General features: G+C 43.2%; 2 protein-coding genes across 3 annotated transcripts in view; both read right to left on the minus strand.

Moving 5' to 3' along the window:
• LOC130073047 (gastrula zinc finger protein XlCGF57.1-like) overlaps positions 1-14,327 on the minus strand; it is a 754,620-nt gene that overhangs the window by 618,795 nt on the left and 121,498 nt on the right. The window lies entirely within an intron of this gene.
• Positions 1-14,327, minus strand: part of LOC130073068 (gastrula zinc finger protein XlCGF7.1-like) — a 277,485-nt gene that overhangs the window by 141,679 nt on the left and 121,479 nt on the right. The window lies entirely within an intron of this gene.

Consider the following 14,327-nt stretch of genomic DNA (forward strand, 5'->3'; position numbering starts at 1 on the left):
CATTGTTCAAAATCTCAATTTTGCTCAAATCCAGTTTAGTCCTGAGTCTACTAGTATCTAGTTTTAGATGTTATTGTTATATGTCAGTTTTCATCTTAATGTTCCTCATCAGTCATTAAAGAAAATGAAGGAAAACACCAACCTATTTGTTCCTCTGTATCTTCATCTTTTATTCTGCAGGTTTCTTCCTTAATCTCCATCTTTACAATAGTATGTCCGTAGTTTCTCCTGGAGTAATTCCTCCTGCTTGCTTCTTCTTCTCCTGTGGGAAGATGGGAATATTCCCCAGCATTTAAACTCTCATGAACGGCTGTGGGAGCTTCACTGACTGAAGGAGTGAATTGTGGTCGTTGTTGCTCATTTAGCAGATGATCATCACACTTACAATCACTCGAGATTATCCAGGTGCAAATAGTCATTTAGAAACAATTCAATGATTACTGAATTTACACTTTGGGCTTCATATCAAGTGGTGATGCACAATTATTGTCATTCATTGCATCTTGCATTGAGTGTAGAATTTATGTTACAAAGAAAAAACAAACTTGTGCTAATTGAGTGACTTAAGTAATTGACACATTTCCTTGAGTAGCCATGTAATCAATATAAATTAAGGTAAACCCACAACCAAATTCAATAAGAATAATAGAAGAACAAAAAGAGTTTTACCCAATCATCTAGTTTACAGAAACATCATAAAAAGCATTGCCTGAAGGTGTCTAAGTGAGCAAAGTTCACTTCCATAACTTGTAAATAAGCAAAAGATGGAATAACCTTTACTTCAGTAATTTATTCTAAAATTAGTATGGAAGTTTGATTGTTTGACAAGGGGAACCGTTTTATATGGTTGTGAATTGTATTGTAAGTGTTGCATGTTTTGTTCTTCCGACACCCGTATTGATCCTCTGTTGTGTTGCACATGCGCAGTAAACACTGAGTGTTACTGTATACAAGATGAACTGAACAGTAAAGCAACAATGTGAAAATACTCGTGTCAGTGTCATCGCTCAAGCAGTGCATGGTCATCTCATACAGATGGAACATAAATAATAGTTATATTTCACTGTTACAGACTGCCAGAGACGGTCTAACATAGTGAAAGGAGTCGCGTCTCGTGAGCCATATCGAGAATCTCGCATTGATTTGTCACCTGTGACCCTGACCGATGACGTGTCGGAAGCTATATCCGCGGAAGCTATAGTGTCACCAGATGAGGCTCTTACGCCGCCTTCACACTGGCAGTTGAAATCAGCTCCGATACGGCTCCGAAACGACCGGAAGTCATTCATTTCCTATCGAGATTCGCAGGCCGCATGCGAATGGGTCCGAAACGGGTCCGACCGAGTGCGGTGCGAAGAAAATCGTGTCCGTTGGTCATCCGGATGCGTTAAAAAAATTTGAACTCTTGCGAAAAGCTACGGACGGTTCCTATCCCACAATTCCAGCGGAAGTTAGCGTTGCTATGATACTGATAAACAAACCTGAATTCTTATCGTTATAAAATCATTATTTATTTTATTAAAAGTTAAGTTGTCATGTCATTTTTTTATTTTCATGATTTGCTAACGTTATTAGGGCAGTTAATACAATTAAATTGTAGTCAGACATCGAACTAAATGTGATATAGTAGTATAAATTATACCACTATATCACATTTTTTAGCCGACCTGACATGTCAACGTCCTGAGCAACTTTCCTCACGCAGCAGCCTTCCTATTAATATCTCTATAACCCTCATCAGAGAGATCATACAGAACTGACAGAATCAACCTTTCTAATCTCTCCGCCATTTTTGTTCTACCCGCTTCTGACGCTTTTCACTGTGTAGTACGACGTCCGTTGGGGGCGTATTGCGTATTACGGAGCTGATTTCAACTGCCAGTGTGAAGACGGCGTTAGACACAATCTTCGCTGTCCCAACCCAGAGTGTAGACACACAGATGATCTGCTGGTCAGGTTTTATAATACTGTCTCAGGCTTGAGTCGTGTGGGGAATTCCATGGCTCATCTTCTGCTAGCACTTCATTCTGCTTTGAGTACTAACCCACCAGATAATACCACATTTGAGTTACTTGAGGCTTCCTTACAACCCTTGGGTTCCATCGCGTTCTCTAGCGGAAAGGCTCTTGGGCTTACTACACAGGCTAGGCGGCAGGTTTGGCTAGCACAGTCTAAACTTCCAGAGGCTTGCCGTAGCAATCTTCGTCAACTACCACTGGTACCCGGGCAGATTTTTGATCCAGCCGCTCAAGAAGCTCTTGAGCGCAGAGTTCGTGCAGTGGAGTCTCTTTCCCAGCACTTTGAGCGCAGTGTGAATTATGGACCATCCTCACAAAAAATGCCTGTTCGTCATGCAAATCCACTCCAGTACAGGCAGGGACAGTCTTACAGGCCTGTACAGCAGGCAACTCGACCTGGGTATAACTCGAGAAGGGAGGCATCCCGTGCTCGTAGACCACCTGCTCACCCTGCGGCGACTTATCGTCGCCCCCCCCCCAGGGGTAGGGAAACCGCTCCCCATCGCTGGTGACCATCCAGGGTCTGTGATGGGACACTTTTCAACCTCTCAACTACAACTTTGGAGAGGGATTACGAACAACAAGTGGCTCCTCGACACACTCGACAGGGGCTATTGTCTTCAGTTCCATCACAGACCCCAATTATGCACACACACTCGGCCCACATTGGTTCTGGACCCTCGTCAAGCTCTTTCTCTATCTCTCGAGGTCCGGAAGCTACTGAAAAAGGGTGCGGTAGAGCTAGTAAACCCCCAGGTCCATCCGGGGGGATTTCATTCAAAGTACTTCCTAGTTCGCAAGAAGGATGGAAGCTTCAGGCCAATCTTGGACCTCAGACGCTTGAACAGGAGTCTCAAACACCTTCCTTTCCGCATGCTGCGTGTCAAGGATGTCCTACAAGCAGTCGAACCCGGCATGTGGTTTACCTCTGTGGATCTGAAGGATGCATATTTCCACATCCCCATTGCACCTCATCACAGAAGGTTTCTTCGGTTCACATTCCAGGGCAGGACATACCAATATCGAGTCCTACCATTTTGCCTCTCCCTCTCTCCCCGTGTATTCACACGGTGTATGCAAGTGGCACTAGAACCTCTACAACGGGAGGGCATTTTAATTCTCCCTTACCTGGACGATTGGCTGCTTTGTGCCAGATCCCCTCAGCAGGTAGCCAACAACACACAGCGCCTACTGGAGCATGTTACTGCTTTAGGACTGAGGGTAAACCTGGAGAAAAGCTGCCTTACTCCATGCCAGTCAATATGTTTTCTGGGATTACATCTGGACTCCAGAATAATGAGGGCTACCCTCACAGCATGCAGGAGGCAGGCTATACGAGGAGCCATAGCAAGGTTCCAGGTTCGGCGCAAGCTACCTTATCTTCACTTCTTACGGCTATCGGGCCTTCTCACGGCAGCCTCATCGGCCATTCACTTAGGACTTTTACACCTTCGTCCTTTTCAGTGTTGGTTTATAGCCAGACGGTTGTCAGCAGTTCACAACCGACAGACCCTTGTTGTGGTGACAACCAGTTGCTCTGTCTCCCTGAGGCTTTGGAGACGGGAACAATTTCTACAAGGGGTTGTACCAATGGGACCACTCCCATCCCGCAGAGAAGTAGTGACAACAGATGCCTCTCTCCGGATGGGGAGGGCTGTGGCAACACCAGGGCATGCAGGGGAGTTGGACCTTGCAGCAGGCGACATCTCACATCAACATCCTAGAGCTGTGGGCAGTGCTTTTCACCCTAAGACACTTCAGACAGGAGTTATCGGGGAGGCACATCCTGGTGCGGACCGACAACACCAAAGTGGTGTTTTTAATCAATCACCAAGGGGGCACTCGGTCTCTACCTTGCCTTCGACTTTCACGAGTGCTGCTGTTGTGGGAAAACCAGCACTTCCTGTCGATCAGAGCGGCACACATTCCCGGTCACTGCAACTGTGTGGCAGACTCACTCTCTCGATTGGGTCCGAAGCCAGGGGACTGGTGTCTGCACAAGGCGGTGGTTCAGTCAGTTTGGGGACTTTATGGGACCGCAGCAGTCGACCTCCTTGCCAGCAGGAATACAACACATTGTCCGCTGTGGTTTGCGGAGCAGGAGGAGCAGGGATCACTAGGCCAGGATGCCCTGGCCCACGACTGGCCAGACCTCCTCCTCTATGCTTTCCCTCCAATTCCACTTCTCTGGCCTGTGCTGAGGCGTGTGCAGATGAGACGACACAGGCTTATTCTAGTGGCACCCTGCTGGGCCAGCGAGACCGCGGTTCAGTCTGCTGCTGGCCCTTACGACCGGTCCACCACAACCATTGCCAGTTCAGAGGGACCTACTGTCACAAATGAACGGGGAGCTTGGCACCCTTCACCGGGCAGGTTGAGTCTATGTGTATGGCCCCTGGGGTTGAGCAGGAGCTCTCACAGTGTTCCGCAGATGTGAGGAACACTGTCATGAATGCAAGAGCCCCATCAACACGTCGCACTTATGCCAGTAAATGGAGGATCTTTGTTTCATGGTCTACAGATCGGTCTGTTAACCCAGTCACTTGTTCCATCAGTTCAGTGTTGGAATTCTTACAACATTTATTGGACACTGGGCGGTCCCCAGCGACTCTAAGGGTATATTCGTGGCAGCCTTGTCAGCACATCAGAACCCCTTGGGGGGGAAATCAATTGGTGCGGAAAAGTTGGTGGTGGCTTTCCTTAAGGGAGGATTACGTCTTAATCCACCGGTACGGATAATGCTGTAGCAACAACGAGAATGCAACCCACACGAGGGAAGCGTTCGTACATAACCAAACACAAGGGGCTGCATATTCCAAATTATCCCTGAGGCTATGAGCCAAGAAGACCTTTTGTTGCTTAACTAAAGGAAGAATGTTGTCAATGTTTTATAATTTGGCAAGAACAGATCTGTTCAGAAATGGTGAAGCAAGAGGCCCTAACAAGACGTCACCTGACCCCTGCGACTAAACAGACTGAACCATTCAGCGTCCCGAGCTAGTTTTCCCCTCATCAATTATATCCTTAAGGCTGAAAAAGTGGACTTGCATACAAAATACCCTTTGTCTTGAAGACAGCCATTTGCGAAACTAAACCCTCACGTGGTACACACCACGGATGCACAAATGCTGACCATAAGGATACCCACACACACACACACACACACACATAAGGACTTTCCTCCAATTCTCCAATACCAATAAAACTCATCCCAGAACAATTCTTGACTGACCCAGAATCCAAATCATGTAACATAACAATTATATATTGTGTTTACAACCCCTGTATGTGTCTATTCTGCTTAGATCACATCTAAGTCATGTAATTGTTTTAAATATTAGAGATACTGGAATGAAAGTGTCGTGTTTCCTATCATTATGCTCGTATGTGTTTAATTCAAAAGATGGCTTGATTGAAATCTGTGTAAAAATGTTTATGTTCTTAAAATGGAAATTATGTCTAAACTGAATCCTATGTTCAAGCTGATGAGTAAGCAGACCACAGAGAGCACATGATTCGCGATGAGAGAAGGGGGGGGGGGATAGAAAAGACCCCCTTCTCAAATAACCATAATAGTGTCTTATTGTCCGAATTCCAAATTCCTCCAGGAGGCGGGACAAAACATTGGACTTTAAAACCTTAGACCCGAACACAGAAACTGGCTCTTGTGATCCTCGCTCTTGTGATGCGCTCTTGCTCTGGTGACTCTCTCTTGTGATGCCCGACGATGGTTATAGTAACCATGTAGACGCAGAGACAAATGACCCAAATCAAGATATGGGTTAAAACAGATTTAATTGAAGCCATCTCGTCTCACTTTTCTTTCTTTTCTTAGTTTCTTTCTTTTCCGTTAAAAGTCTCGGTTCTAAGTTAAGTGTTGCTGCAAAGTTTCGTTTTAACGTTTCAACTGCAAAACCAGCTTTCAACTTCAAAGACTTTCATTCATCCGCGCCAACACACCACGTGACTGGCTGTCCAAAGTCTATCCAGGCACACGAGAAGATCAGCCAAGCAACGGACCGGGGAACGCCTTCACACCGACAAAAGGGAATCCTCAAAAGCAAAGCAAGGACAAGCAAGTACCTCCAGACTTGAAACTGCAGGTGCATTTTAATATCAAATTGAATTACCCGCCTAAGAAACGATAAAAGGGTGAAATTAATTATTGATGGTTCGTTCAGGTCATGTCTTTTAAGTGCATATAGAAACTTGGGATCTCACCATCTAACTCCTAAAACTCATTCTTCCTCACTCTCTGTCTTTCTTCAACTTGTATGAATGCGTGTGCGTGTGTTTGTGTTAGATATTTGTTTTGTGTGTTAGCCATAGGCTTATAATCAATAAAGTATTGTTTGTATTTGAAAAGAGAAGCATTACTTGTGATATGTGCTTACCGATTTATTGTCTTGAACTTCGATCTAAGTTACCTATGCTTTGACCCTTGATTTATTTCTTAATTTAGCTGTTAGCTGGGAATTAGTCTTTCTTGGCCAAGAAGATATTATATTTCCTAGAATTAATAATTGTTTATGCCTTCCGTTCATTGGATGAACTGATAAACTGATCATACTATTGATTTTGCTACAGTAAATTCTGAAAATAATTCAATTATTAATTATTGATCATAATCCGTTATGAATAATAATTAATTATATTTATACGTGCGTACAATCGCTACATTATTTATGGTGGAGAATGCGGGCAGTTTAACCTAAATTGTAAGCATATACCAAGTAATTTATCTTTTCATATTGTGCGGATGAGAGATCCGAACCTGCGAAAGTCTGTGTGTGACGGATGGAGAGCGCGCAGCGCGCGCCCTGTTTGAATGAATCTGCTGCTTGAGAGACGCACCCCTGAGAGAGCTGTTAATCTAGTCTTTCTGCCTCCATATATGTTATTTTTCAACTGCAGTAAAATAACCCAAGATATAAAATATCACACAACAATAAGGTGAGAATTGAGCGTGTTCCTCAATTTCTGATATACCTTGATTATAGCTTACTGACGTCTGCGTGTTCCAGCGTCTGTCAAAGCTATACAGGTGTGTGTATCAGCCAGAGAGCTTAACGAAATTATACTGCAGTAATTAAAATAACTATATAAGAACGAATATTCTCCTCACAGAGCGATGAGCGTGTTCCTCATCTAACGTTATATATTTTTATCCGATTCACAGTGCGTGTTCCACTGCGATCCGTGATAAACATAGAAGCAGTTATATTTATATGATTGTCAATGCGTGTCCCATTGCAATCCCAGTAATAAACAGCTGTTTGTCTATGTTTGCTTGTATGTTGGTGTCTGTTCAATGAATTCTCGTGTAAACACTGCGTGTGTCCGAGTGTAGTTGAATAAGAGTTATTTTTATTGTGTTCAAGTAAAGCTTGACGTTGAAACTAACCAACAGTGAAGAACCCTGTTGTTCGTGTGCTCAGATAAACTTGCACAGAGACGATCTGCCGAGGTCGTCATCGTTCCATCTATTATAACATAGCAAAGCTGTCGCTTGCTTAAAGTTAATATCACTCCTAATAAATTGAGTGAAGCCCCACATCGTAAAACCAGCTAAAGCTACGAGTGGTGTATTTTTGTACAGTTTGAAATGCGCCGACATTTCCCGTAATATGATCGACTGTTACTGTACACGCATTCTATGAACATTGTGGAAATGCGCATGCGCCGACATTTCAGGTAACAAACTGTTGCAATTCACATGTTTGCCCACTAGAGTTTGTTTGGTCACTATAGTTACAATCGTGACACGGAAGTCTTTGCCAACGCTTCCGGGGAACTCTGACCTCTCACAGGCCTGCTTGAGTCACAGAGTGTAAACAAACCCTTCGGTGGCTAGCTAAGCCAGCTAACCCCTTGCTAAGATAACCAAAGCAGTTGTTGTTACAGTGAAGCCTGCTAAAGCCTTAAGCATTATTTACATCAGTAGTATTAACATCAATGGTTAAATACAGTGTCTGTTTGAACAACGTTAAAGTGATTTAACAACTTTACACCTGTTGGTCTTTTCTTCTGTCTTATTTACCTTTCCCATATCTTACTTAACCCATATTTTCCGTGAAAAGGAAGTCGTTTGCAATTATTAATTCCTTTACCTGCATTTTACTTGCAAAAGAAAATACTGGTTTATGATTATTAATTGTCCAATTCGAATTTGATTTTTTGTTTTAGGGAATTATTAAATTTAAATTCTATTTTTCTTAACAGGTAATTTCTAACGATTTCTCGATTTATTTTTAATAAATCTAATTTCATAATTTCCAAATTTTTCTTTTAGATCTAATCACTTCAGGCGGTTAAGTCTTAAACTATGAAAGTTAAGAACTTATTCCACCAACATTTTCCCTATTACAAAATATTGTTAGACTCATACTTGCTCCGTATTGTTATTGTGTGGTATCCTCCTTTGCTCATTTCTTTCAGTTGTGGTTAAAAACTTAACCATTCTATTTTACTTATTCATTTACCTATTCCTTACCTTTTTTTTTTTTTTGCTTGGGAGTGACATACCTGAGCCTCAATAGGAGACATTGGTATCTCACTACGAGCTTCAAATAAATCAGAGATAACCCTCTCTTACAAAAGTTTATTTGTGAATGTTTAGTTGTTTGGCAACTGTCAATTCTATACTCGTAGTTCGACAAAGGCTCCAGCCATTTGTGGATCCAATCTCCTTCCCTCCTTTCCCTTCTCACATCTTTCCGGTGCTGTCCTGCTTTATTCCATCCCATTCTTCGCACTTGTAGGGAACACACCTGAGAGAACCATCAATCGATTCAAAAGAAAGAGAAAGACAATCTTTCCAAAGAAATCATTAGGTATTTGATTTTTAATCAAACCCTCTCTGTTCTCCTCACTCTCCCTGCATCTGTGTACGCAATTTACAATTTGACATCTCATCCAAGATCAATTAACAGAGACAAGTGTTGAGCAACCGTCGCCTTCAAAAGCATCCCTGCTGTAAGCGGCCCAACTGACGGTGTGTGGTGTCAATCCTGTCAAACTCAGAAAAGAGGTATCAGCATTATTATTGTATTATTTTTCGTTGTAAACGTAAACAATAATATTGTTTAACTTTCTGGAAACAGATTCTCTTTAATAGGAAGCATTTACGAGAAAAATAATATCTCTCCTAGTTGAGAATTTTCTTTCTTGTTTTCCTTTTTTTAAATTGGTTTTTAACCTCTTTCTCTCTTTTTCCCTTACTCAGTTGAGTGACGTAGTCCTCACATCACGAGCTGAAACCAGCTTTTCATTGATAGAAAATATTTATAAAAAATATTTCTCCCATTGAAAAAAAAAAAAAACCTTTACAAATTGAGATTTGTTTTAACCTTTTTCTCTCTCTTTCCCTCACTCAGTTGAGTGACGAAGTTTCCCCATCACTAGCCTACCTGTCTACACTGAGACCAACACGTAGACATTACAACATTTCACTATTAGTGTATCGTCACTGAAACGACACTTAGCTGTTCAACCACATATAGGCCTACATTCCACACAGGTCTGTGTCAGTCTCTTCACCCAGCGTGCCAACATGTCGTGGACGACGAACCCCAGTGCCCAAAGGGATGACGTGGACGCCTGGCTCAGAGGCATTACAGACTGCCTCACACCAAAGACAATTGAACTGTTATTATTTTTAATAATAATCATAATTCTGAGAAGATTCCTGACACATGATTCAAGCCAGAACCACAACCACGTGGAACTAACCAAAATAACCTGTTCCTTAAGCAATGCCTTCACAGCCCAGCTGAAACTAAGCGACAAGCACATCACCCACCTCCAAGAGGAGCTGACACGTGCCCAGAACTGCATAGACAAGCTGGAAGTGAAAGTCCAGGACAACTTCAAGTGTCAGACCACTGAGTTCCTGAGAGAGCTGATGCACACTCAACACTGCACAGACCAGCTCAAAGCGAAAGCTCAAGACAAACTCAAAGTGCCTGACGAAGCGGAGCAAGAAACAAAGAAACAAGTTGACAAGCTCCAAGAAGCCCTTGCAGTCACTGAACGTGACAAACTAGAATTAAAGACTGTCCAAAAGCACCTGGTAAACCAACTCCAGTCTGCTGAACATCAGCTAGAGAAAGCCAAAGCTGACATTAAAGATAAGAACTCTGAAATTAATGCTCTGAAAGACCACCTGGAAAGGTGCAGCGCTGAAATGGACCATCTGACCCAACAGCGAGATGACGCCAACGACGAGCTCTACACGGTCAGAGATGAACTCCTGCACATGTTCCAACAGAAACCAGAGCCAAGAAGGGAGAGACCTCCCTCAGCATCACCCCTGCTGAGCAGAACAGAGTCCTTCATCCAAGAACTGCCATACAACGGAAGAAGTGAATGGCCACAACCCAAAACGTCACCGGCCTTCACCACAGAACTCTTCCCTGCTAACAAACGAAGAGAGCTCATCCAGGCAGACTCCAAAGCTGCACAGGGGATGACCTTTAAAGATCTCAACCAGCTGGTGAAGAATATCACTCAGTTCAACCCGAACTCCACAGAGGGTCCCGACATCCAGACCTACATCAGAGATATCAACTTCCACCTAGAGGTGAGACCACATATGACTGACAGAGACAGATTCTACCTCCTCAGATCCACATCCAGTCCAGAGGTACGAAGCTTCCTAGACAGACAACCTGCTCACGTCAAGTCAAACTACCAGCTGCTATGTGAGACACTGATTAAAGAATTCACAGGCCCAGAGTCGGAACACGGTGTGTTAATCGCTATGGAAACCAAACAAGGTCGACAAGAGACTCCCCAAGCCTACTACTACCGCTTTCGACAAGCCTACTTAGGTGCACATAACAAACCTGAACTTGAAGAGGATGTGAACTTCAAAACCCTCTTCCTGAGAAACCTGCACCCCGGATTGAGTCATCATCTTGGCATCATGGCCTGCCCAGGCACAATGACAATTCAACAGCTACGTGACCTGACACACAAGGCCTACATCAAACAAAAGATGAACTCAAAGAAAGGTTTGAAAACATCCACAGTGTCAAACTCCATCAGCCAAGACACAAGCCTTGCACTGGAAGACACCCAGTGGCATGACAATACCACAGTCCTTCGTAAGGAGCACAGAGAACGAGACTCCCATGCCGATGACACCTACCACACTAACCGCATGGAAATGCCATGGGACCAGCCACGCTTCTCAAGTAACCCACAAGAAGGAAACCACTGGAAACCTCACTGTACACCCAAAGGCCATCAACCAAGGCATCCAAAAGCACTCCATGTGGGTACTCAACAACGAAACCCACCTTGGCACCACTCAGTTAAACACAGCACTGAGTATGCCCAAGCACCAGACAGTTTACCCTCAGAAGACACGGAGCAACTAATGAGGCAACTGAAAGTGTTCATCGGAAATGAGGTAAACATGGATGACGAACAGGATGGCGATGGAACGGAAGACCACCGTTTCATCTGATACACCTTCATAATGAACATGAGGACCACTTGTTCTACAACAACACAGAACAAAGTGGCCTCTCACAGTCAACCACTGACAAACATCCAGAGGTACCAGAAAACACCATCCTGGCTACCCATCACTCATAAAGAAACCACCAAACGAGCTCCAAACTCAAGAACCACGTGTGTGCTACAGCAACAACAGTATGCACAGAAGGTCAGAAAGTCTGTCACAACCAGAAGGCATCATCGGAGGAATGCAACAACGGAGAAAAGTTTCGCACTACATCTTCACACATCCGTGCCAAACTACCTCCCAATGTCTGCCAGAGAACTTCCTGCCTTACTGGATTGACCCCCAGCAGATCACAGAAGATCCCTTTTCCAAGGCAAAGATGCAACAAGCTCATCAAAGCTAAGCAATCAAGCAAAAGGGGGGGAGCAAAACAGACTGAGACAGATCTGACCATACATACATACATGCACTACACGACACCCCTAACATACTCACTTACATACAGAAGTTAACCACCTCTACCGTGCAAAACATTCAACAAATATGTTTTCCCCCACAGGTAGAAACTAACTTCAGAAACTAGCTTAACAACTTAGCTACACTTACCATAGGAAACATGGTAACTACCCATCCAACAGGTACACCTGAGAACACCTCTCATTACATCATGATACCTGACACCTTAGCTGCGCAACCGTAGTTATAAGTCATATCAGGAACACTCAACTGCTTTGTTTTGTTTTACTTCTTCCTTCCTTTCCTTCTTCTTTCATTAGGTAAAATGCCTGTCCACCCCATAAGGGTCAAGGTCACAATAATAGGATTGACACACCACTCCTATATTTGTAAGTCACCTTAAAACGAATGTGAGCCAGAGAACTCCCTGCATCATTCGTATCACAAATTGAAAGGTAAATTGGTCTAAACCTAGAACAATTTAGAAGAGAATAAAACAAACAAATCAAATTTAGTCACAAAGTTGATCAATCACCGTAGCAAAACAAAATAGAATAATGGTCCTAAAATTGAACTAAACTTTATTCAACGTGATTGACTATATTGAGAGAGTGAACCTGTTTAGGCCTAGGTAATCTAATGCCCTGCACCAGTAAAGTGACCAGTCATGGAGGTGTTGTCTTGTTGTTTGCTGTGTGTGTTTGCTTCCTCTACCCGTTTCTCCAGCGTTCACTGATGTCTTCTCCTCAACCCATCATCGAACGAAGGGGGGATATGTACAACAACGAGAATGCAACCCACACGAGGGAAGCGTTCGTACATAACCAAACACAAGGGGCTGCATATTCCAAATTATCCCTGAGGCTATGAGCCAAGAAGACCTTTTGTTGCTTAACTAAAGGAAGAATGTTGTCAATGTTTTATAATTTGGCAAGAACAGATCTGTTCAGAAATGGTGAAGCAAGAGGCCCTAACAAGACGTCACCTGACCCCTGCGACTAAACAGACTGAACCATTCAGCGTCCCGAGCTAGTTTTCCCCTCATCAATTATATCCTTAAGGCTGAAAAAGTGGACTTGCATACAAAATACCCTTTGTCTTGAAGACAGCCATTTGCGAAACTAAACCCTCACGTGGAACACACCACGGATGCACAAATGCTGACCATAAGGATACCCACACACACACACACACACACACACATAAGGACTTTCCTCCAATTCTCCAATACCAATAAAACTCATCCCAGAACAATTCTTGACTGACCCAGAATCCAAATCATGTAACATAACAATTATATATTGTGTTTACAACCCCTGTATGTGTCTATTCTGCTTAGATCACATCTAAGTCATGTAATTGTTTTAAATATTAGAGATACTGGAATGAAAGTGTCGTGTTTCCTATCATTATGCTCGTATGTGTTTAATTCAAAAGATGGCTTGATTGAAATCTGTGTAAAAATGTTTATGTTCTTAAAATGGAAATTATGTCTAAACTGAATCCTATGTTCAAGCTGATGAGTAAGCAGACCACAGAGAGCACATGATTCGCGATGAGAGAAGGGGGGGGGGGGGGATAGAAAAGACCCCCTTCTCAAATAACCATAATAGTGTCTTATTGTCCGAATTCCAAATTCCTCCAGGAGGCGGGACAAAACATTGGACTTTAAAACCTTAGACCCGAACACAGAAACTGGCTCTTGTGATCCTCGCTCTTGTGATGCGCTCTTGCTCTGGTGACTCTCTCTTGTGATGCCCGACGATGGTTATAGTAACCATGTAGACGCAGAGACAAATGACCCAAATCAAGATATGGGTTAAAACAGATTTAATTGAAGCCATCTCGTCTCACTTTTCTTTCTTTTCTTAGTTTCTTTCTTTTCCGTTAAAAGTCTCGGTTCTAAGTTAAGTGTTGCTGCAAAGTTTCGTTTTAACGTTTCAACTGCAAAACCAGCTTTCAACTTCAAAGACTTTCATTCATCCGCGCCAACACACCACGTGACTGGCTGTCCAAAGTCTATCCAGGCACACGAGAAGATCAGCCAAGCAACGGACCGGGGAACGCCTTCACACCGACAAAAGGGAATCCTCAAAAGCAAAGCAAGGACAAGCAAGTACCTCCAGACTTGAAACTGCAGGTGCATTTTAATATCAAATTGAATTACCCGCCTAAGAAACGATAAAAGGGTGAAATTAATTATTGATGGTTCGTTCAGGTCATGTCTTTTAAGTGCATATAGAAACTTGGGATCTCACCATCTAACTCCTAAAACTCATTCTTCCTCACTCTCTGTCTTTCTTCAACTTGTATGAATGCGTGTGCGTGTGTTTGTGTTAGATATTTGTTTTGTGTGTTAGCCATAGGCTTATAATCAATAA

This window comes from Rhinichthys klamathensis, unplaced genomic scaffold (assembly GCF_029890125.1).
Source record: "Rhinichthys klamathensis goyatoka isolate OS25496 unplaced genomic scaffold, OSU_Roscu_1.1 h1tg000523l_1, whole genome shotgun sequence".
In the NCBI taxonomy this organism is placed as follows: Eukaryota; Metazoa; Chordata; class Actinopteri; order Cypriniformes; family Leuciscidae; genus Rhinichthys; species Rhinichthys klamathensis.